The 25,206-nt window shown below is 41.0% G+C and overlaps 2 protein-coding genes across 7 annotated transcripts in view; one reads left to right on the top strand and one right to left on the bottom strand.

Annotated features, from left to right (window-relative positions):
* Positions 1-9,545, bottom strand: part of TNFRSF19 (TNF receptor superfamily member 19) — a 116,381-nt gene extending 106,836 nt beyond the window's left edge. For 2 of the 6 annotated variants that reach the window (XM_034758752.1, XM_034758751.1), the window contains exons 1-2: positions 9,350-9,544; positions 8,943-9,035 (exon numbers count right to left, since the gene is read on the bottom strand). The gene's annotated coding sequence lies outside the window, so the exon portion shown is untranslated. Of the gene's footprint in view, positions 1-3,018; positions 3,258-8,942; positions 9,036-9,349 lie in introns of those variants that run through there. The other 4 variants (XM_034758748.1, XM_034758750.1, XM_034758749.1 and 1 more) reach the window with 4 other exon arrangements.
* SACS (sacsin molecular chaperone) overlaps positions 3,272-25,206 on the top strand; it is a 228,363-nt gene continuing 206,428 nt past the window's right edge. Inside the window, exons 1-2 of the mRNA XM_034758747.1 lie at positions 3,272-3,330; positions 13,919-14,076. The gene's annotated coding sequence lies outside the window, so the exon portion shown is untranslated. The remainder of the gene's footprint in view (positions 3,331-13,918; positions 14,077-25,206) is intronic.

A 25,206-nucleotide genomic window follows, 5' to 3' on the forward strand; every position in this document is an offset into this window, starting at 1 on the left:
GGCTGGGTGGGAGCCGTGGCTGGCCTCTGTGGGGGGAGGGGTTGTGGGTGTCTGGCTCCCTGGCTGGGCTTGGGAGGAGGAAAGGGGCAAAGAAGCATAAACTGGGTTGTCATAGGGGTTCTTTAACTCTCTATTCTTGGGGGAAATTTTGTGTGTCTGTATTATTACAAAGATACTTGCTGACAGGTATTTTGAAATAAATTACCAAAATAATTGAAACTGGTGTGGTTATGTAGTGTTATTTTGATAAATAAAATTTGCAGATTTTTGCAGAATTTTAAAATGTGTGCAGAATTTTTATTTTTTTGGTGCAGAATGCCCCCTGGAGTAAAGTGTGCAAGGAATACGGTCCTGCCTGGCTGAACCTGCCCTCTCTACTCCAGGAAAGCCGGTGTGGGAAATCTGGTGCCTATCTGATATCATTCACCACCACTAAATCAACATGTTAGAATTGCATATATTGCATAAAATGTCACACATGGAACTACACAAAACTTGGCAGCCATGCATTCACTTCTGCCTCTGTAACTGCCTGGGATACCCAACCTTAAAATTGTCACATTACAATGTCTAGAAAAGCTAATTTAGGCCATTTTTAGAGGTTTTTCATATAAATTGTGAGGCATTTTCTCCCTCTGAGCACTGTATTCTTGGACTCATAGTTAACAAAGGCACAGGTAAAAAAAGTGCCATAATTTTTAAAACTTTCTAAAAGTGTTCCTAAATCAGGATTGATCTGTCATGTCATATTTGCAGAATACATCATGGTTAGGTGTGGTTAGGTTATCAGCATGAGTTGGGTCAGAACTGTACCATTCATCCTTGGCTTTGCTACTTGTGAGTGATGTGTACCAAATACATGCTGATCAAACTATTATACTACCCCATCATCATCCAGGACTAACACAAATTATTCTTTTACGGAAATCCTTCAGTGAGAGAAGCACAAAACGGTGAAGCGTTGTCTATAACTACATCAAGAGAGAGATTTTACAGGGCCAGACTTTTACTCAGAAAAGCAGTCCCAATTCCACTGAAGTCTATTGGACTACTTATGTGAGTAATTATTACTCACGTGTTTCAGGATCAGGCCTGTAGCATGTAATATTGCTGCATGTTTAACGTATCTTACTCTTCAATTTCTAAAATAAATTACTTTGCTGAGTAAAATCTCATATTAGAACTTCAATTGTAGATACCTATGAATACGTTTCAGTACAATAAAAATGGATGTCTATATGATGCTCTTGCGTTTCATTTATATTACTATACATTGCTGGCTCTTTTATCAAGATAGAGCAGGACACTTCTGAAGCAATTAACTACTCAATATTTAACCTTATGATTATTGTACCTATCTAAAAAATTAGAAGAGCTTCTTTTATGTATTACTGGACTTTCAAAAGATCCTACTGTGTTACTTTTAACAAGAAGGGATAGCTCAGTGGTTTGAGCATTGGCCTGCTAAACCCAGGGTTGTGAGCTCAATCCTTGAGGGGGCCATCTGGGGCAACAAAAAACTGTCAGGACCAGTACTTAGTCCTGCTAGTGAAGGCAGGGGACTGGATTCAATGACCTTTCAAGGTCCCTTCCAGCTCTATGAAATAGGTAATAGGTTTGGGATAGGCACTAAGCTTGTATGATCAGCCTTCACCTATACTGGGACTGAAACTGGAAAATATAGATTAAAGGGAATCAGTCACACTTAAAAAACTGATGTAAGGTAAGAAGGAGGGGGGCAGGAAATCAGTTAAAATTAAATCATTATCTCCTTAGTCAGCAATCCAAACCATTAACATTCTTAAAGTAGTACAGTAAATCATTTACTAATAGAGTACAACTCTCTGAAATAAAATGTGATAAATAAGCATACAAAAATAAACTTACTTCCACTTCTATAAACCTTGTTTATACAATGAAAAGCTTCCTGTTTATATATGAAGTTGTCTTAAAATGTGATAAAAGTGAAACTTTACTTGGGTAAGATTACCAAGTAATTACCCAGCCTGTTCACAGACCTGAATAAATGTGTTGTTTTGCTCATATTTAACACAACTGAACCCTATTGTTAATACAATAAAATCATCCATGTCAAAGATTTACTGTACAGTAAATGTAGAAATGTTAAACAAGTATCAATGTCAGGACTGTTCATTCATTTTGACTGAGCTAAAGCTTTATCTCCAAGGGCAGATTAGATAATTTTTATGATGTCTGTCTCTTTAAATAACCAAAGGGTTTTCAAAAGAGCACAATTGTGAATTTTTAACTTCCAACTCCCACCCAGCCTAAAGAGACTGTGCCAGTTTTTGTCCTACTATTGCTTGCCCCAAAATTATTTCAAGAAAATAGTAATGTATTAAAGTTTTACAAACAAAACATCATCATGAAAAGTAAGACACGTCTTTCAGGAATATTTTGCTTTCAGTACCTCTCTCAGGCTGATCAAAACCCTTTTGTCTGCTTTGGAGAAGTAGCTCTTAGCTATTAAGATCTGCAGGACTGAGCTCATAGCTACCACACATTATCTATCATGAGTTTTTATTTTGCTTGGCATCTTTCACATACATTCTGAAGCGCTTTTGGATACGAGCTAGGAGGGGGCAGAGCTAGATACATTATGGAACAGATCAAATTAAGTGAAATAAACAAAAAGAGCATGTTTCACGAGGAAGGCTGTTTCCATCACTTCCAGTACTGCCTCCCCTTGAAACGCAAGTGCTGCTGTTGGTGCAGGTTCATGGCAGCAGCATGATGCGGGAAGCAGGGAGGGTGAAGGCATCGGGACACGCCAGGGGCTCTTGGGACCGCTCCTAGCAGCAACTGACCCCGGGCAAGGCCACTCTCGGGGGAGCTGGAGAGTCTCTCAACACTCTCCGCTCGCAGCCCTTTGCCCCCCGCTACCACCTACTACTCCCACCCAGCCCCAGTCCCGCCTCAGGCCTCCTGCCCCACCTCCTACCAGCCCCCAGCCCCCCATCACCCACCCAACGCAGCCCCCGCCGCCCCTGCTCCTACCTGCCCCAGCCGCCTCCTCCTCCGGTTCCCAACCGTTCCGCTCCCCGGAGGTGGGGGGTGTCTGCCCGCTAGGGTCGCTCTCACACACCTGCCGCCGCGATGGTCCCGCACGGACTCAGCTCGCCTCCCTCGGCCGCCTCTGCCCAGCGCTCTCGCCGCTCTCTCGTAGCCTAGGCAACAGCCCGCCGCTTCCCCTCCCTCGCCGGCTGCACTCGAGTACGCTCAGGTGACCCAGGGCAGCCAATCGGCCACCCGGGCGCCACGTGACGTCTCGGGAGCAGGCGCTCCGGAGCGGGTACCAGCGCTGCCGAGGTAGGAGGGAGAAGCTGCGAGGGCCAGGCCAGGGCGGCGGCGATTGGGCCGGCTCCGGCGGGTTTCTCTCGGCTCCCGTCCCGCCCCGCACGCGCGTTCCAGCCACGAACGCTCCACAGCGCCGGGGGGGGGGCTCTTGGCGCGGCGCCTCAGGGGGCGAGCCAGGCACCCCGGCAGCGCGCGGGGCGGGGCGGGGCGGGGCCGGGCCGTGCACTGGGCGATGCTGGGGGAGCTGGTGCTGGGGCCCCCTAGTGCCGGGTGACGGGCTTGGGAGCCAGTCAGGCTTGGCCGCTCTCTGCCTGCCAAGTGTCCCGACGGGCTCCGCCTGCCCCAGGAGTCCCGAAAAGTCCGGGCTGCTGGTTAGCAACCCACGCGCTGGCCGTGCGGCCCGTCGGCAGAGGAAAGTGTCTGCGCCCGGTGAAGCGGAACAAGACACTCTCCAGGGTGGGCCAGGGACCCTCCGGCGCATCGAGCGAGGCGCGGCTAATCAAACCACTAGGGACTCGGGTAGCAAAGTGATCCAAGGATTCCCCGCTCCTGAGCTTGACCAGTTTTCTGAGTAGGGTTGGAGCCCAGTCCTTAGCTCCCGAAAATCCGGTGATGAGGGCTGGATGACTTACTGGCGTATTTTCACCCAACTCTTCAAAAGCAGGATTCCCATGTGCTGCCTCGCATGCTGGTACCTGTTGATTTAGCATCAACTGATTGGGGTTTTTGGGCTGCAGCTGCATTGATCAAACTTAGTATAACTCCCCCAGGCGCTGTGTCCCTCCCTCTCTAAAAATACTGATTGCTTCAGGAGAGCAGTAGGCCAGGAAAAGATGTTTCCACCTCATAGTTCTTCCTCCACACAGTGCCACGTCCTTTTCCTCCTTCCCATGTTTTTATTTTTTTCTTTTCCTCCTTTTTCTTTTTCTATATCCTGAAATAATAATTTAAAATCCTACAGAATTCAATCAGTTATCACTGCAGTGGAAGAACATCAAAATACAATGCTAAATGGAATCCAGCCCTTGGCATACAATATTCCTTTTACAGGTAAACTGAAAGAGCCTGATTCTCCTTTCACTTACCCTAGTGTAAATCCATAACTATTGAAGTCAATGGCATTTCACCTAATCCAGGGGTGGCCAACCTGTGGCTCTGGAGCAACATGTGGCTCTTCAGAAGTTAATATATGGCTCCTTGTATAGGCACTGACTCCAGGCTGGAGCTACAGATGCCAACTTTCCAATGTGCCGGGGGGGTGCTCACTGCTCAACCCCTGGCTCTGCCACAGGCCCTGTCCCCACTCCACCCCTTCCTATCACTTCCCTTGAGCCTGCCATGCCCTTGCTCCTCCCCCTCCCCCCAGAGCCTCCTGCACACCATGAAACAGCTGATCAGGAGGTGGGGGGGGAAGGGGGAAGGTGCTGGTCGGCAGGGCTGCCAGTAGGTGGGTAGTGCTGGGAGAGGGGGGATGGGGGGAGAGATGATGGGGGAGCTGCTGACGTATTACTGTGGCTCTTTTGCAATGTACATTGGTAAATTCTGGCTCCTCAGACTCAGGGTGGCCACCCCTGACCTAAGGTGAAACAGGCTGAGATGAGAATCCAGCCCAAAGACTTTCTCTGCCAATATTTGATTTCAAGGTTCTTTGTTTCTAATGAACCAGTTGATGAAATTACTAAAACTTAGCAGAGGGTGAATAACAAATTCATTGGAAATGGACTTGGAAGTTATGAATCCAAAAATTCAATGAGTAATAGGAATTTTAGATAGCTAATTGCCATCTTTCAGTAATAAGGAATTTTTCAAATCCTCCAGAACAGATGGTAATAATGCCTACCTCTTATTTATGGATGCAGTGTAGTTGTAGCCGTGTCGGCCCCAGAATATTAGCGAGACAAGGTGGGTGAAATAATATCTTTTATTGGACTAACTTCTGTTGGTGAGAGAGGCAAGCTTTTGAGTTTCTTTCCCAGACCTGAAGAAGAGCTCTGTGCTTGAAAGCTTGTCTCTCTCACCAACTGAAGTTGGTCCAATAAAATATATTACCTCACCAATCTTAGCTTTTGTTTAGCAGTTTTCATCCATAGAACTCAAACTTTAGAGCTTTATAATGACATAAAAATAGAGTTCTCTTTCACTAATCATGCAACTGACTATGATAAAAAGAGAATGTAACATATTCAGTTGGGTCATAAGAGGCAAATGGTTCCAACAAGAATAAGTAGTTTATACATTTTTAAAATGTACTTGAACAATTTTATAATCTATTAATGGGAAAAAGTGCCTAATGAGGAATACTTTGTTTTAGCACCCTTGACAAAGGGAACACTGTAGGACACTGGAATTTTTATAAAGAGTGACATACTATATAGTACAACCATGGTACATCTGTTGTGAGTGACAGCTGTTGTAGAGCACTGAGAATTCTACATCCTTCTGCTATTTACAGACAGCTGTTAAAAGTATGTTATCTATTTTGTGTTGACACCTGTAAATCCAGTAAATATTTGTTTCTCTCTGTGGAGTCACTGAGAATTACTCCTAAGCATCTGAGATTCAGATATTTATTTCAAAGTAATATAATTTTAGATATCATTGATTTTTCCTATGAACATAAAATGGATGAGTCAATTCCATGTAAATTGTGAATTTTGAAAATTGGAAACATTATTTTAAATGAGGTGATGTTTGAACTCTATTTAAAAAAAATGCTAGTTCCTTTTTAGGACTTGGCAAAAATTGTAAAAGCAGATTTGTGTTGTAGGGAAGGCACAAGAGAAACAGTTGGGAAGTAATTTAGGTTGACCCTTTTGATAGGGCAAAGTTGCATGACATATCTGTTGTGAAAGCAGGAATTGTACAGCAATAGGAAATTGGTATCTGTATATCTCAAAGATTAAGATAGATCTACCCTTGTTATGACAGCTGTTGGAAACCGATGTCAGCATAGCCTTACAGTGTCTTTTGATATTCTTAACTATTACAAATCTCAAAATGTTTATGATATCTAAAACAATCTGTGGAAATGGATCAGTAATGTTAACCAAGAACTGCTGAAGCCTGTCTAATAAGTAATATTTACATGAGTCCTCTTCTAGCCAGATTTGCTTAAAAAAAGCAATGTGAACTCTTTTTGTTTGTGCAGATTAAAGCTGAGGATTAATCCATGTTTATACTGTGCTTTGTAAATGTAAAGCCCTAAAAATGCCAAGTATTATTATTATTCAATCTTTAAAAGCCAGATCCATGAAAGGCTAAATTATTATAGCATTGCTTTTTAAACTAACAAAATGCCTAAGTTTTTTTCCTTGTACTTTGATATCTTCCACTGCGCTCTCACTTTTTAGTGCTCATTTTGCGGTATGCAAGCATTACATTTCAAGCCATTTAAACTGGAAAAGGATCTGTGTTTAACAATTGGGCAAGATTACTTAAAATCCCTGGCATCTCTTGGCAATGTTAGGGCCGGAATACTGGAATGGTTACTTATGTTGAGTAAGTATTATTCACATTAGCAGTCCTGTTGACTTCAGTAAGTTACTCACTTATGAAAGTGTTTTCAGGATCAGGCCCTTATGATGACATTTTACTTATGTTTGGCTCATAATACACTGAAATAACTATTTTGATTTCTGATGTGAACAAAACCAGTGAAATACAGTAGTTTTTTTCTACATTTTTCTTACTACTTGGCAGCAAATAGCAGATTTAGAAACAGTTTCTTCCAAAAGTAATAGGTAGTACAAGTCAATAAAATGACAAGAAGCTGAGAAAGTGATGATCAAGAAAAGATGTCTGCTCAGCAGAATAAAACAGGGAACACATCTTTAAGCACACCAATAATAATCCATTGAGACAATAATTGTTTTTTCTAAATAACATACTGCATTTTTATCGTAGCTATGCCTTTTAAAAATGCCTTTTCTTGACCACATATTATTCATACAGTGCTAATTGCCTTTCTTATAATGTAATGGTCTCTCTAAAAAGGAATGTGAATCTAATTGGTGCTGTGGGAAGTTAATTAGTTGAAATCAGGCCTGGTTGATCCAGGACTGACTTATTAGAATCTCTGGGTATTTGAAAAAAATAAAATGTGCTTTATATACATAGTCTAGAATAACTGGTTGTTTTTTAATTTGGAATAAAATGAAGTTTGCAAACTGATACAGATTAATGAATCCTGCCTGCATATTTTTAAAATGTGCTGATAATTTTATCTTTTCTTACCTAAGTTTATCCAGAATGGGGAAGATATTTTTACATGTTATTGTAGCGGCATATACATTTCTAGTAAAGTATAAAGATTTCTGATTGATGTTTAATAGGTTGATAAACTGTTACTGTCATTTTTTAGCACCCTTTTTAATGAATATTCAATATATCATGATTTGTGTCGGCTCTGTTTGTCATCTGCAGTTTTGTAGTAAAATGCTATACTCAAGGTGGATAATTTAAAGTTGAAGGTATTCAAATAGATATTTAGGGCCAGATTTTCAAAATCGCTCAGCACTTGAATGCTGAACTCCTTTGAAAATCTGGCCCTTCATTAGATTCATAAATGAGAGCTCAGCTCCTATTAAAAATCTGGTTCCAACTGTGGGTGCTGAGCATGTGAAAACTTGACTTGACTTCATCTAAAATTCTGTCCCTTAAATAGGCTAGTGCATGTTATATAATTCTTAAATACCATGAGTGGATATTCTCAAACATATTATAGGAATTGGTGGTTGTTTTTTAAAAACACACAGTAACTGACTACATTTTAAACATGAATTTGGAGACCTGAATATAAAACATTAGGGATGAAATCCTGGCTGCATTGACCTCAGTGGCAAAACTCCCATTGATTTCATTAGGGCAAGGATTTCACTCTGGATGTGCTTAAGGATTTTTTAATATTTTATTAAAAATGACTTAAAGAAAGCTAATACCAGACTGAGGTGTTGTTTGTATCAATAAGTATATAAGGGAATCTATATAGTTTTACTAGTTTTAAATGCTAAAATTAATAACTTTGCACTTAAAGGTGTCATTACATTTACAAATCAACATATTATTTATAGTTAAAACATATCTTCTGTTTCAAAATGTATCCTGAGTCCACAGTTATTACAATTAAAAGTATTGCTAGGAGAATGAATTACATAGCCCTAGCAAATGGCCCGGGAGGAGGTGGGAGAATAAAGTATACATGGTTTGCAAGAGACATAATTAATCTGTTCTTACATTAATTAAAAACAAATCTGTAATGCACTTCTAAGTCCCACAACCTTTGTATTAAATAAATATAAATTGACAAAGCTAAAGACAAAGACTATAAACCCTACAGCATAAAATGGTATACACCAAGAATATTAGTTGAAATTATTTTAATCTTGTTTAGATCTCTGATTTTGTATCTGTTAGGTAGCTTGTCCTCAATAAAACTTTGCATAATAGATTTTCCACATTAAAATGCTGCATAAACTACTTACTGCATTCCTACATAGGTCTGTGTCTTTTAAACTGTGTACATTTCAATCAAGATTTGCAAAGTTTTTCATTCTAATATAAACTAGCTTTGTCAGTTTTGAAAAATCCTGCAATAAAAGATTGCAATGAAATACTAAATGCAGTACCTGCTATATGCTGAAGTTTTTCCAATAGCCAGCCTTTCTGCAAATTAATCCACACTGCCAGAGCTTCTGTATTAACTGCTTTTAACTTGTCTCCTTTAAAAAAAAAAAAAAAAAGTATGTCAGCACAAGCCCAGACGAAACTCCAAATCCAGGAAAATAAAATTAACCATGCAGATCAAAGGCAGAGGAGCACCGAGACCAAATGCTTGTAATCTGATCAGTGATCAGTTGCCATACATCAAAGGCAGTGCTTTGGAGAGGGAAAAGAGCTCTTTTCAGCAGGTAGTTGTACTCTTAAATTCTGCCTTCCAATCCTCAAATTCTTTTGTTTAAAAATGGATCACTTTAGTTCTCCCCTGCCCTCTCCCTTTTTTTGTGATAGCAGAATGTACATGATTCTTACTTACATGCTTAGAGTTGAGTGGCTGGATTCAGTTCCCAAGCTATGTTGTGAATTGTGTGTTGGAAGCTTTCCCCAGTGCCAGCGGGTTCCGCTTTATCCCTTTCATCTCACTGAACTGCAGATCCCATGACATCATTCAATGCTGTGGGACTGGTTAGAGAGCTATAATACAGCCTGTGGGGGAATACAGCTAAAGAGCAACAAAAGTTTGCATGATTTCTAACCAGGTTGGCGCATTGTGAGACGCACAAGGCTCATTTCAAAGTTTATCTGTAAGTTTCCTCCCAAGAAGAGAAATGGAATCCTAGAAGTTTTTTTGTGTGATAAGATTCCTGATAATTTTCAAATGAGGGTATTTAATAGCATTACCCTTGAAAAAACCCACAATTTTCCACAAAGGCCTGGCTGTCAAACACACAGTGATTTATTTACAGCTGCTAAGCAATTACCAGAACAACAACAAAAAAACATTTACACACATTACTGGTGACAGAAAAGCTTCATGGAAAAGATGTCTTAAAAATTTTTAACAACTTTTTAACAGCTGAAACTCCAAGTTGAGAAGAACTTCCATCCTATTGTGAATTACCATTTAACTTCTTTGGTTGGTAGAGATGGTACCAGCACTGATTTCTGGGTTCTCTTCTTCACTGCCAGTTATTGTGTGGTGTTGTGCAAGTCATTTAACCACTTAGGACCTGATTCAACTGTGTAATGTAGACACTTATTACAGCAATAGAAGAGGTTCTTCCATCGATGTAGTAAATCCACCTCTCCCATGAGGTGGGTGGTAGCTAGGTCAACGGAAGAAGTCTTCTCTTGACCTAGTGGTGTCTGCACCAGGGTTTAGGTCAGTGTGACACTAAGCACCCCTGTATTCACACCCTACACGCTAATGTAATAATCTTTGTGCAAAACATACCGTGTGAGATATCATTTGAAAACTAGTAACTCACTGATCATGAATATTCTCGTGATGTATGTACACGATGTGGTATTAAGTACACGCTGGAATTACACCTAAAGTGTGTGTAAACCAGGTATGTCAGGGAGTTGTTAAACAGGTCTGTTCTAAACAAAGGATGTTTGTTTTCCTCAATTTACATATAAGCAGTAAACAGACCCATCAAGCCAACAAAGGGTAGAGGCAAACCTCACACTAACAAGCGGGGGAGAAGACAGCATAGTGTATACATCCAGCAGGAGAGAGAATCTTGGTCTGGCTTTTATTTTTAAAATAATCCATTTCAGAGGTTTACTGGTCTGTAAAGATATAGGGGGTAGGGGTAACGGGTGACTGAACCTCAAGTGATAAGTAATTGAATGAACTGATTATATACAATATTACTGTATTGTAGAAGTGTATCATGAGTAAGGTCTTTTCTGAAAACTAATGATCCGCTGGCATAAGAACGGCCATACTGGGTTAGACCAAAGATCCATCTAGCCCAGTGTCCTGTTTTCTGACAGTGGCCAATGCCAGGTGCCCCAGAAGGAATGAACAGACCAGGTAATCATCAAGTGATCCATCCCCTGTTTCCCACTCCCAGCTTCTGTTGATTATTATCATTATGAAATGTATGCATTAATACTATATGAAGAATTATGGGTACTTCTTGATATTAGGCTATATAGTTTGCCCAGACAGGAGGGAATGTCATAGCTATTTACCTGTCTCCTATGTAAATTAAGCATGGAGCAATTGAAAACCATGGAAGCCTACAAGGAGGGAAGAACAGCATGAAGTCATCCTGCCTCTTGAAGCAAAGTCATTGAACTTTGGAAGATACAATCATGGAGAGAAACAAGAGTCTTGCAAGCTGAGAAAGATTGGTCCTTGAATCAAGGGGGAGGGGCATTTGAAGTCTCTGGAGCTGAGTATAGATGAGAAATCTGGTTAGGCCAAGATCTTTCACCTAAGATGACAAGGGAAACTAGCATCTTGTACTTCTCTGGAAGATTCTGACTAGGGGAAAGTCAGTCATGGCTGGGAAGAAGAATGACTGGTGAGAAACCATCTTGAACAAAGCCTGTATCTGGCTAGATTGAGTTTTAGACTTTTAGAAGCATACAGTAATTCCTTGCTTAACATTGTAGTTATGTGCCTGAAAAGTGCTACTTTAAGCAAGCGATGTTAAGTGAATCCAATTTCCCCATAAAAATTAATGTAAATGGGGGGGAGGATTAGATTCCAGGGGAATTTTTTTTGCCAGATAATACTATATTATATATACACACACACACACACACACACACACACACACACACAGTATAAGTTTTAAACAAAGAATTTAATACTGTACACAGCAATGATGATTGTGAAGCTTGGTTGAGGTGGTGGATTCAGAGGGTGGAAGAGAGTGAAATATTTCCAAAGGGAATGCCTTACTGCTAAATGATCTAGCACTCAGTTGAGCCCTCAAGGGTTAACACGTTGTTAATGTAGCCTCACACTACAAGCGAGCACGAGTGGAGAGAGGAGAGACAGCATGACAGAGAGAAACAGAGACACCCACTCTGTGTGTGAGAGAGAAGCGCATTGCCCCTTTAAGTACGCTGCCCTTTTATGTAGATCAGCAAGTTGAGACAGCAGCTGCTGCCAGCAAGCTCACGCCGTCCTGAGCCCTGTTGTGTCCCCCGCCCTGCACTATGGAGATGGGTTAAAGGAGCGGGGGGCAAGGGGACACCCTGACATTAGCAGTCTTCTTTCCCTCCCCGCTCCCCCGCACAGCAAGGAGGAGGCTCCTGGGAGCAGTTCCAAGGCAGAGGGCAGGAGCAGCACAGGGCAGTGATGGGAGGGACAGCTGAACTGCTTGGCAATTGATAGCCTGCTGGGCAGTTGCCGCACAGAGAACTTAGGAGAGCGGGGAACTGATAGGGGGGCTGCCGGTCCACCCCGGTTCCAAGCCTCCACCAGCTAGCTGCAATGGGCTGCTCTTTCTGCAAGCAGTGAACAAAGAGGCGCCTGCCAAACAATTTTATAAGGGAGCACTGCGCCACTTTAAACAAGCATGTTCTCTAATTGATCAGCAACGTAACAACTTTAACCAGGACGACTTTAAGTGAGGAGTTACTGTATTTTGTTTGGTTTTACTTATACTTTAACTCTCTTAATCCGATGTATATTTTGTTAATAAATTTATATCATTTTAACCATAAACCAAGTTAATAAGCTGTCATGTTTTTTGTGACATTTTCTCTGAACTGTCCAGGAAAAGTCTGGACACTGCAGATCACCTGGTTTTGGGGAAATTCAGGACTGGGAGTGTGTTGGGATCATGTTGCTGGTTGTAACCAAGGCTGGTGGAAGCCAGAATGGGGCTGTAGACAGGCTGCTGGGGTCAGAGCTGCTGAACTGGGATTATCTAGCACACAGACATTCAGGGTGTGACCTGCATGCAGTTCAAAATACTGCCTGGATCTGTGCTGGGGGTTGAACTGGTCCCTAGCAAGCTTCAATACAGTGGAGATATAAAAGTGACAAACTGAAGTTCACCGTCCCCTAGTCCCTTAGTCAAGGACAACTTTGGCCTACGGATGAATTCAGCCCTCTGTGCTTCACTGTAATCCTCTGTAAAATAGATATAATATCTTATAGGGTTGTTGTTTGTATTGTATCCAGTGCTACTGCAGGTTGTCCCAGTGTACCAGTTTCCTAGATTTTGGCAATTGTACCACATGCTCAGAGGCAAAGTGTTTGTAGGCACGCCAGGCATTGTATTTGGTGGGTTCTGATAAACACTTTGAGCAAATGAAGATTCCTTTACCAGGGCTGCCAAAAAAAAGGTGCATATAACTTAGACACAATTGTTTTAATGCTTAGAACAAAAGATAACTCTGCAGTTCCTAACACAGTTCCTAGAGAAGTCTAGTACCGGGTAATAAGGTAAGAGCCTTGTCAGGACCTTCCCCCCTGTCCTGCATGCAGGCTGCACTTCTTGTCCTCCTGTTATGGTGTTAAGGAGTAAGTTTGTACAGCTCTCGCCATTCTCAGCCTACAAGCTACCTGGCCTTCTCTCCCCAGCCAGCTACCGGGCTTCTGTTTCCTGCTTTCACACAGCCCCAAATCTCTCCTGCACCTGTCCCCTCTGACTTCAGTCTGTTCTTCCTTTTCTGTACTTGAGTATTTAGGAGCCCTCTACTGGCTGAATGTTGAAGTGGAAATAACCCATTGCATACTCAGTGGTCAGGCTCATTGCAACAGTTATTAACATTTACAAAGTCCTTTGAGATCCTCCTATGAAAGGTGTTATAGAAACATGAAGTTCTGTTGTTTGGATGTAGATGGTCCAAAATAATATTTTAACATGCCGGTTGGGCTCTTTGGTGATGTGTATAGTAATCGAGATACTAAGGAAAATATTATGTAAATTTGCAAGGTATGATGTCACAGCTATGAATCAACTCCCAAAGAATACATTACTGGAAAAACTGTAAGCAAACTGGAAGTCATTGCACCTTTGTCTAATTTCCACTTTCTGCTCTTCTTTAAATACAATTACCAGAATTGCTCACTCTTATTTTAACCTTCATTTATATCCTTCTCCCTACATACACACATTTCTTCTTTCAGGAACATCAGCTGATGACAATTCCATTCCATGTCTCCATAGCAAAACTGGAACTGCCAGCATTGAAATGAAGTGGGAGGATGAGGTATAGAGAGCGGAAAGAACCCTCACTGTTCACTTCAAAGGGCTTTCTTTTAGAAGCAATGATTGTTTGCAAAAGGTAACACCTTTAGTTCTCTTGGATTTAAATAAAAGTAAATATTAAAAGGCTTGTTCTTTGTTCTCTATTTCATAAGCTTTAAAAAGACAGGAAGATTAAGGTTTGTAATCTTAAATTACTACTAATAATAATTGTACTTTGCACGTACAGAGCATGTTTTCTATGTGGAGACCAGCAGTCTGAGAAACCTGCCCTCTCCATATTCTGCTGATTCCTCATAACTGGATCAGCGGCTATTATTAACTAATAATAAGAATATTTTGCATTTATATATTCTTTTCATCTAAATATCTCAAAATACTTTAAAAAAGTCAGTAAACATTACTATCCCCATTGTGCGCAAGGAGAAACCGATATGTACAGAGGGTAAGTGACTTTCACACAGCGAGCCAGTAGCAGAACCAGGAACAGATTGTAGGTTTCTTGACTCCCATTTATTTGCTCAAACCATTATAGGCCTTGATCCAGTAAAGATCTTAAGCTTGTGCTTAACTTTAAGCACATGAGTAGTTCTATTAAAGCCAATTGGACTATTTGCTAGGGGTCTGGTCCTGCACCATTGAAATCAATAGGAGTTTTGCCTTAGACTTTAGTAAGAGCAGAATCAAGCCCCAGGACAGTACTCGCGCTTAAAGTGAAGAATGTGTATTGCTGGATCAGGGCCATCAAGATTAGTTATCTGGCCCTAGATATAATGATGGTTCTATATAGTTGTTTATTGATGGATAAAAACACCAATTTCAACTGTCTCAACATATAAAAGTTCCGATTTTTATTTTGTTAGTATTTTTTTTCTGATCTATGGGATATCTTATGTGTGAATTAGGGGTTAGAGCATAGGACTGGGAATCAGGAATTGTGGTTTTATGTCTGGCTCCGGCTCTTGCTTTGTGTGACCAGGAGCAAGTCATTTCACCTCACTGGGCTAGATCCTCAACTTGTAAAAATTGTCATAATTGAATTGAAATCAATAGAGCAATGACAAGTTACACCATCTGAAGATCTGGCTCACTGTCGGTTTCTCCATTTGTTTAAAAAAAAATCTCTCATTGGGTACTGTGAGAATAATTAATGTTTGTAATAGTATATTGAGATCATAGATGAAAGGTACTATGTAAGTGAAAACTATCATGAAGAAAAACTATGCATTTACCAAAATATGTTTTCACCGCTCTGTTTTTAAGCTTACTTTAATATTAATAAACATTCCTGGAGCATTGGTGCACTTCTCAGGTGACTGAGGGCAACACAGCCTTTGGCTGTGCTCTCACAAGCTATCCAAAGTATGCACCAATGGCAAAGGAATGCACTCATGGTTGTGCCTTATTGCTTAATTAAGTAAGAAACTAAGATGTTTCCCCCATTTATTAAAGGTTTAACACTCCTTTACTGAGAGAATCTATTGCAACTTTCTACCTGCTGGGGTTTCTGAAGCTCTTTGCACCAGCATGCACACTTTAATAATGTAACATTCTTTTCAGAGGTACTGGTACTGTTGTGTTGATGAACTGACTTCCCTAAGGCTATTGGAGCTAGATCAACAATGTTATTAATGTAGGTAGAACAGGAGGACTGGATAGACTCAAGTTTTTGAAATTTGTGTTCTTGGAGGATGCTTTTAGAGGATTATTTTTCTCCATCTAAATTAAATAAATATATCTCTACATTAGAGTGCCTTTATCTCAGGAACATTTTATTGTTATTATTTAATATTTATATTCTGGTAGCACCTAAAAGCCTCAAACAGGCTAGGCCATATTGTGCTGGGCATTATATAAACAAATAATAAATGTCAGTCTGTATTTCAAAGACTGTACAGTCTAAAAGATGATGTAACAGTGTGTGAGTGAGACAAGCAAACAGGCTAGATGGAGTTGGGGCTATCAGTTGACAAACTTTAATAGGATTTGTACAATTAGCTGATCAGTGATAGTGTTAGTGATCACAGCTGGCTATCTGCCTTGTTTTTATCAAAACATGTATTTATAAGTATTTAATTTAGGCAATTTACTGTAGCAAAACAATTGCAAACAATTGGAAGAGCAACTAGTGTAGACAAAGCAATGTTTGTTATCTAGTTATGGTTAACTTTTGGGGGACCTTAAACACACCCTGAGAAGCATGACCATCTTCAAACAAGTATTAGTTTACTGTTATTTTCACTTTCCAGTTTAAAATTGCCCCAATTTTTTTAAACCTGCCACAGTCTGCCTCACGGATCTTGTATCTACTCCCTTCCCCTCCTATATCTGTTCTCCTTTCTGTCAGTCTTATCAAGCACTGGCTCTCTTTCTCACTCAGTTTTCATCAGTGTTGTTATGAGAATCTTCTCCCCTGTAGCCTCTGCTGTGGAGAGCAGCCTTCTTTTATTGCTCTACCTTATCAGCTCTCCATTTTTTTTTTCAAATCTTTGGTAAAATATTTCTCTCTCTGCCATTATTTTTTAGCATTCCATTTCTAGATGGAAGATATTTTGGGATACAATTTGTATGAAACCTGCTATGCAATCTAAGACCCCAATTCAGCAAGGTGTAGTTAAGCCTATGCCTAACTTCAAGTATGCGAGTAATCCTATTGAAATCAATGGATTATCTACATGCTTAAAATCGATAGGCACATGCCCTGCTGAAGCAAGACCTAAAGCTGTAAATACAATGATCCAGATCCTCAGTTGATATTATGAAGCAGAGTTATATCAATGCATACCAGATAAGGTTCAGGCCTATCATTACTTAAGTTGGCATTATTTTGGGTCTTCTGACTTCGTCATAGCAAATGACATAAAATATTGTGCCCTGTATTTTAAATTGTGTACTCCAAGGGCACACAGTGCAAGCAGCCAGTCACAATTTCAGAAATTGCTGTGCTAAGTACCGGCAGCTCCCTTTGAAGTCAGTAAGAGTTGCAGATGCTCAGCACTTCTGCAGATTAGGCCCTAGGAGTCTAAAGTTGGTCACTCAAAAATCGAGGCATTCAAAAATTACAAGTCACCTTTGAAAATGTGGACTTTATTATTTATAATGATACCAAGCTAAAGGAGGTTTGGGGGGAGGAATAGCTCAGTGGTTTGAGCATTGACCTGCTAACCCCAGCATTGTGAGTTCAGTCCTTGAGGGGGGCCACCTAGGGATCTGGGGCAAAATCAGTACTTGGTCCTGCTAGTGAAGGCAGAGGGCTGGACTCAATGACATTTCAGGGTCCCTTCCAGTTGTATGAGATAGTTATATCTCCATTTATTATTATTAAGATGTAGAAAACAACTTGAGGTCCTGTTTGGTAAAGCATTATAAGGGAGTTAGACTAGATCAGCGGTTCTCAAACTTAATTGAACCGTGACCCCCTTCTGACAACAATTACTACGTGACCCCAGGGGCGGGGGCAGAACATAACCTTAACTCCCCTGCCCAGCGCTGAAGCCCTGGGGGTTTGGCTTCAGCCCTGGGTGGTGGGGCTAGGGCTTCGGCTTCGGCCCTGGGCCCCTGCAAGTCCAACACCAGCCTGACGACCCCATTAAAATGGGGGTCAGGGCCCCAAAGTGGGTCCCGACCCACAGTTTGAGAACTCCTGGACTAGATGACCTTTGCAGTCCCTTCCTACCGTATGATTTTCTGCTTAAATCCATCGCTGTTCAGCAAAGCACCTAAGCATGTGCTGAAGTTCAACCACATGAAAGTCAATGGGACTTAAGCACATGCTTAGATGCTTTGCTGAATAGGAACAGATTGTTGAATTAGGGCCTGACCCACGTGTTGTTTATGGAGATTCAGTTTAAACACAAACAACCATTTTTTTCACCAGGAGAAGATAATGCGGCTAACTCATGGAGCAGCACTGATGTAATTTTTGGATGAGTTTTTCCTCACTTCTGGTAAAAAATAGAATTCTTCTGTGAGGATAAGCAGGGGTCGGCAACCTTTCAGAAGTGGTGTGCCGAGTCTTCATTTATTCACTCTAATTTAAGGTTTCACATACCAGTAATACATTTTAACGTTTTTAGAAGGTCTCTTTCTATAAATCTATAATATATAACTAAACTATTGTTGTATGTAAAGTAAAAAAGGTTTTTAAAATGTTTAAGAAGCTTCATTTAAAATTAAATTAAAATGCAGAGCCCCCTGGACTGGTGGCCAGGACCCAGGCAGTGTGAGTGCCACTGAAAATCAGCTCGCGTGCTGCCTTCGGCACGTGTGCAATAGGTTGCCTACCCCTGGGATAAAGGAAGGAAGACAGGAACACTTAGGGAAAAAAGACTAATTCTTTACAGACTGCCACCATTCTTAATGCTAACTATTAATTCTATTTAACAAATAGTTAAACAGAAATCTGAATAGAGATGATACCTTAAGGAAAGGATAACTAGGAAAAGTCTTTAAACCAGTTCTCTAGAGCCCTGGTTTCAATACCTCATTTATTCACCACATTTTATCCTGAGGGAGTTGATGGATTTGATTATTTTTAATCATTTATCTTTAATATGATATAATGAGCTATAATTTCCCAGTATGGTGTAGTAAAAGCTAATGTTCTTCAGTTTACAAGATAGCTTGCATATTACCCGCAAACATAAAAATGCCAAAAGAATAAGAATTGTTTGCAGTGTTGGTGTAGCTGTGTTGTTCCCGAATATTGGAGACAAGGTGGGTGAGCTAATATCTTTTATTGGATCAACTTCTCTTGTTGAAAGAGACAGGCTTTTGAGATTGTCTCTTCCAACAACAGAATTTGGTGCAATAAAACACATTACCTCTCCTGCCTTGTCTCCTTAAAATAATAAGAGGACAGAGAAACAATAGATCTTGTTACATATTTTTTTAAAAGCATCAGACTCAGTAGACACTCAGTGCCAATTTGTTAAAGCAGCTGTTCTTCAGTTGATATTCATCTGGTTTTGGTCTAGATTACTGGACCTAGTTTGGACATGTGCTTCCTAGTCCTCAATTTGTAAATCTTAAATTAGTTTTCCCTGTTTTATTTCCCCTCTTTTACTTTACCCCACCTTAAAATTCTATCATCTTCTCTTGCATAAAACAAACAAAATAGAACAGCAACAAAATGATATAAGGATAAACACATGAGGTGCGACGAGAAAGTTAAATGAAGGTGTCAGGTTCCCTCCCCACTTTGAACTCTGGGGTACAGATGTGGGAACCCGCATGAAAGACCCTCTAAGCTTATTTCTATCAGCTTAGGTTAAAAACTTCCCCAAGGCACAAATCCTTTCCTTGTCCTTGGACAGTATTGCTGCCACCACCAAGTGATTTAGACAAAGATTCAGGAAAAGGGCCACTTAGAGTTCCTGTTTCCCCAAAATATCTCCCCAAGCCCCTTCACCCCCTTTCCTGGGGAGGCTTGAGAATAATATACCAACCAATTGCCTTTAATAAAAGTACAGACCAGACCCTTTATTTTTAGGATACTAAAATGAATCAGGTTCTTAAAAGAAGAACTTTATTATAAAGAAAAAAGTAAAAGAAGCACCTCTGTAAAGTCAGGATGGAAGGTAATTTTACAGGGTGATAAAAAGATTTAAAACACAGAGGATTCCCCTTTAGGCTCAACTTCAAAGTTACAAAAACAGGAATAAACCTCTCTCTTAGCACAGGGAAAATTCACAAGCTAAAACAAAAGATAATCTAACACATTTCCTTGCCTTTACTTACAATTTCTGTAATTTTAGCTGTATCGTTTCAAGGTATCTTTTCAAGAGATGGTTTACCTGCTTGGTCTCTCTCTCTCTCTCTATCCAGAGGGAACAAAGAAAGAGAGCACAAACAAAACCTCCCCCCCCCTCGATTTGAAAGTATCTTCTTTCCCCATTGGTCCTTCTGGTCAGGTACCAACTAGGTTAATTGAACTGATTAACCCCTTACAGGTAAGTGATTCTGTACCTCTGGCCAGGAGGGATTTTATGTTACTGCATACATAAAGGTTTTTACCCTTCCCTTTATATTTATGACAGAAAGTGAGTCAATGAATATGATCTATTAATACCTTCAAAGTAACAATATAAACAAAGAAAGGTAATTATTAACAGTTCTAGAATATGGTAGGACAAGAAGCGATGACCAGAAGCAGGGGCAGAAAATATTTAACCTAGATATTAGGAAAATGTTCCTCACTGTGAAACCTAGGTATTAGGAAAATGTTCCTTACCATGAAAGAAATTGAGCAGTGGAATAGACTACTAAGAGAGGTTATTGAGCCACAATTGCTATCTCCCACCTACTATATGCCAACTTCTTGCTGACCTTCCTTAAAAAAGCCCTTCTAAACACCCACCTTTTCTGTGAAACATTCATGACCTAATGCTGTAATATAACTTGGTGTTTGTCTTGTGTTATATTTGTTTTGCTTTTAGATGGTAAGCTACTTGGAATAGGGAGTGTTACTTATTTAGTACATGTCACTTATTGTCCAATCCCATGTACTGCAGTGTTATGTAATTTAAAAATGGGCTAGACATTAGTGAGAATGGAAACATGGGTATTTCTCTAAAATATGTGAGATTTAGCTGTATTCAAGTGATTTTCTGGCCTTATAAATGTATGTAATAATAATACACCATGCTGAGCCTGCTGGCTTATTGCGCAGCACTGTGTAAACCTTCAGGTAAACATCCAGCAAGTAGAGAAGTACATAACATCTAGGTTACAGGAAACAAGTACAACCTTAGGTCAGAGGTACTGCCTCAGGAGAGAGACAAAACCTGTACAGGAGCAGGAGTAACAGGTCACAGCCAGCAGCCTGGGAGCTGGCTGTGGAAGGAAGGCTGGGTAGTAGGCAGCCTGGAGGTTGGAAGGCCTGTAAGTAACCAGAGAGCTGGACAGACACATCCTGCTATTGACTGGGGGTCAGCAGTACCTGCAGGAGGACAACATGAAGGTTCTCAGTGAGATTGGTTTACCCTTATTCTCTTCTACTGGACAATCCTTGGACTGAGGACTTTTGGTTCTTCAAGTGTCCTCTTCATATTCCCACTCATGGTTGCGCCAGCTGGTGCAGCCTATACGGTGAAACCGCCTCATAGCAGCGCTGCTGGAGCACGCGCTTGCCCTTTTTTGCTTTTGGATCCACCATGGAGAATGTAGACAGGGTTGTAACAGCTAATAACTAACAATAAGAATGGAGGACTGATCTTACATATCATATTACAGGAGGTCTCAAAATTTGCCTCCAACCTTCTCTCAGAGATCCAGATCTTGGCACTTACACTCTCACAAGAGCAGGTCTAGGGATAAAATGCCATAGGGTGCTTATAAATGGGACCCAATATCTTATCATTGGCCATGTTGGACCCCAGGGGAAATGTTTCCAGCTTTTTGCAAGCTGCTCCAATGCCTCACCCATCTATCTTCTTTAAGGCAACAAGAAATACCCAGTGTCGATCCCCGTACCAATCTTGGTACCAGGCAGGTAGTAGAGGTGGCATAGACAAGACCAGACTCATACGGATTCAGTGCAAGCACTTGTACATGATCAACCTGTACAGCCACCACTGACCACATTATCGTCCTCTTCTGATGAGGCAACAGTGTTGGAGTCATTATCTTTCCCAAATCCGAACAATTATAATACCTACCAGGAACTTTTAAAAAGAGTAGCTAGTTCCCTGGGTATCCAGGTGAAAATGGTGAAGGACAATCCATATAAATTAGTGAATACCTTCCACGCTTCAGGAGCTTGTAGAGTGGCTCTACCAATTAATGAAATTATCCCTGAGCCCACAAAAATTGTGTGGCAAACTCTTGAATTTCTTCCACCCATAGCTAAGAGAACAGAGAGGAGGCACCAAGAACACTTCTGTTCACAGCCCACCCTAGGATTTTTGGTAGTGACTATAGTCAATGAAAACTCAAGGCAAGACATTCCAAATCCACCTCTAAAAATAAAGAATATAAAAAACTCAATTATTTTGGTAGAAGGGTTTATTTGACCTCAGGATTACAAATCAGAATTGCAAACCACTAGTCTCTCTTAGTCAGATATGATTTTTCTGTTGGGGATAATATGACTAAATTCGTGGGACAAATTACTTGATAAGGCCAAATAAGAGTATCAGGGCATGCTTAATGAAAGCTGTCTGGTACTAGAACCTCATTTCAGGCAGTCTTGGTGAAAACTCTGCAGATTAGCGTGATGGCATTTATAATCATGATGCATCATTCCTCTTGGCTGCAAGCATCTGGGATCCAGCAGAGGTCCAGCAGATGATTGAGAAGTGTTCATTTGATGGTCCTAGTTTGTTTTCTGGGAAGACGGATGAAGTGCTGCTTTCACTAAAAGACTCTAGGGCAACACTTATGACTCTGGGCATTTACACCTCAGGTCTTAAGAGGAAGCAGTTGTGTCCTCATACTAAGCAAAGGCATCCTTCTTATGCACCAAGGTATTCTGAGTAAATGAAGAAACGTCATAAACTCCAAAGAAGGAGACTGCCACTTCTTGCTTCTGTTCACCTTCATCTAGGAAACTTGCAACCTTGAAAGAGTCTATTTGACTCCTTAATTGATGCCAGTGTACCAGTTTGTCAGGATCTAATTTCTCCTGTCCCTCCCTTTGGCAACAGGACATGTCAGTGCTTTTGCCTGTGCAGAGAATCGAGTTTATAGGAGCAGTTCTTGACTACAGTTTGGCAAGGGCATACTTATCCCAGGCCAAATTTGGGGCAATATTGGACCTGTGCATAAGCCTCAAGATCCATCCTTGTACAACAGTAAGAAATTGCCTGAGACTTCTAGGTCACAAGGCAGCTTGCACATATATGACTCAACTTGCCAGATTTCACCTGAGAGTGATGCAGGGATGGTTGAACTCTGTCTACCATCCATCTCATCATGCACTGGTCATGTTGACTCATGTATCTGCAAGTGTGTTGTAATCCCTACATTGGTGGATGGACCCTACCTGTGAATGCAAAGGGTTCCCTTTTTCCTTGACTCTACTCTCTATGACTGGTCACAGATGCCTCATCCGTACAATGGGGTGCTCACTCGGGACCTAAGCAACTAAGGACCTTAATCAGATCAAGGACTCTCTCGCCACATAAATGTTCAAGAAGTTTCAGCAATTCATCTGGCATATTGGGTTTCCCTTCAGCATATCAGAGGTTGTACCATGCAAGTCCTCTCAGACAACGTTGCTGCAACGTTCTTGACTAGGCAAGGAGGTGCCAAGTCAGATCACGTTTGTCAAGAGGCAATGGATTTCTGGGTTATTTTAATCAAAAATGCTGTCATACTCAAAGCCTCACACCTCCTGCATGATCAGAAATTTCTGGTAGATTATCTCAGCAGAACGTTCATTAGGAATCAGAAGTGGGCCCTCAAAATGGACATAGCCAAATCTATTTTTCAGGCTTGGGGAATTCCAGAGATCTCTCTGATTAATATGCGATTGAATAGGAAGTGTCATCTGTTCTGTTCCAGACAGGTCAGATCTATTTCAGATGCTTTCCTTCTGTTGTGAAAGGACAAGCACTTGTATGCCTTTCCTCCGAGGGTGTTATGCAAACTCAGACAGGATTATGCCACTCTAATCCCGATAGCTCTAGCCTGGCCTTGGCAGGATTGGTTCTCAGACCTCTTTAGGCTCTCCATCTGGGATCTCATAACTTTGCCTCAAGTCACAGATATAATTTCACAGAACCCCGGCCCGGTGCTACATCCCAATCCTTCCAGCCTCTGACAGCTTGGATGGTCAGCGGTTAATAGCTCAGGAGACTGACTGTGCCCTACAGGTTCAGAACATTCTCTTAAACAGTAGAAAACCATCTACCAGTTACACTTCCATGATGAAATTGAAGCATTTCTCCGTGTGGTCCCAGGAGCAGGGTACTCCTCCTATGCAGTCTTCCCCACACCTTATTGTGCAATATTTACTTCACTTTAAGGAAAAGGGTTCTCCATGAGTTCCCTGAGAGTTCACTTGGTGGCTATTTCTGCATTCCATACTCCTATCTCTGTATTGCCAACCCAATGACTGTACGATTTTTAAAGGGTTCTTCTCCTTTTATATGACTTAAACGCATACAATGTTAGATGTCCAAGTCTAGGTTGGCAATCCACTTAGTTTGTTTTAGCAGATGTGAAGTGGATGGTAGAGATACCACCAGGATATGATTGTTTGGGACACTGATGGATGAGGTGTTTCGTAGGGTGAAGTCCGTTTCCGTGGTCACAAATAAGATAGTGTCTCAGTCCCCATTAATGGAGAAGGTAGACACATCTGCTATGTGATATGCAGATACCATTCAAAGTGGACCATATTTTCTTTAGGTGTGAAAAGCCACTGGGTTCTTCAGTTGGGTCCTTGATGAGGTGTTTATTTGGGATGTTGGCATCATTCCACCTTGCTTGCTGTGGATCTCCAGGGGAAAACCCCAAATCTTTGAGCTCTTGAGTGGCAAGCCAAAAAGGTTTCCTGGATTTGAGTTGAAATCTCAATATATTATTTAAGTTGCCATATATTGGAAGATCCTTGTTCCCTCGAATACAATAGAACTCTTGGAAAAATACTCATATCACAACAAATTTGGGATGGGTGGATATGCACCATTATAGGAAACCATGGCTGTGGCGTTGATTTTGTACTGTGCTCGTAATAATCTGCATAACTTTGTTAAGTTGAGAATTGACAAAAGATGTGTGAGAGCTGTGTGTCCAGATGGTTGAGCTATATTCTGCAGTAGAGAAGACAAGGGTCAGTGAGGTTTTTGCATTGGCTCCCTAAATCATTCCTGCCAGTTTCTGGATGAGAGTTACATGCATCTTTATTTTGCTATGAATATTTTCCCAATGCTGGTGTAATGTGGAGCTTAGGTCTAATGTCACACCCAATATATTTTAGGGTGGGATCGTGTCTTATCTGCTGGCCATAGAAATCTATGTGCAGTTCTGCCCTAGCCTTTCAATTGTTTTGATAAAATGCTGACACAGCAGTCTTAGGATTGCTTTTAGCTGCCAGTATAAGAAATATTCTTCCATGATTTTAAGGTTCTTAGTTAGGATTTGTTTTATGGTAGGTAAATCCCATGCCTGTGTGGCCAAAGCAATTGTCATCATCATAAACAAATTTCTGTGATGATGTTTGGGGAAGGTTGCTGGTGTAGATATATTAAACAGGATCCATGCT

The sequence above is a fragment of the Trachemys scripta genome, chromosome 1, assembly GCF_013100865.1.
Source record: "Trachemys scripta elegans isolate TJP31775 chromosome 1, CAS_Tse_1.0, whole genome shotgun sequence".
NCBI lineage: Eukaryota > Metazoa > Chordata > Testudines > Emydidae > Trachemys > Trachemys scripta.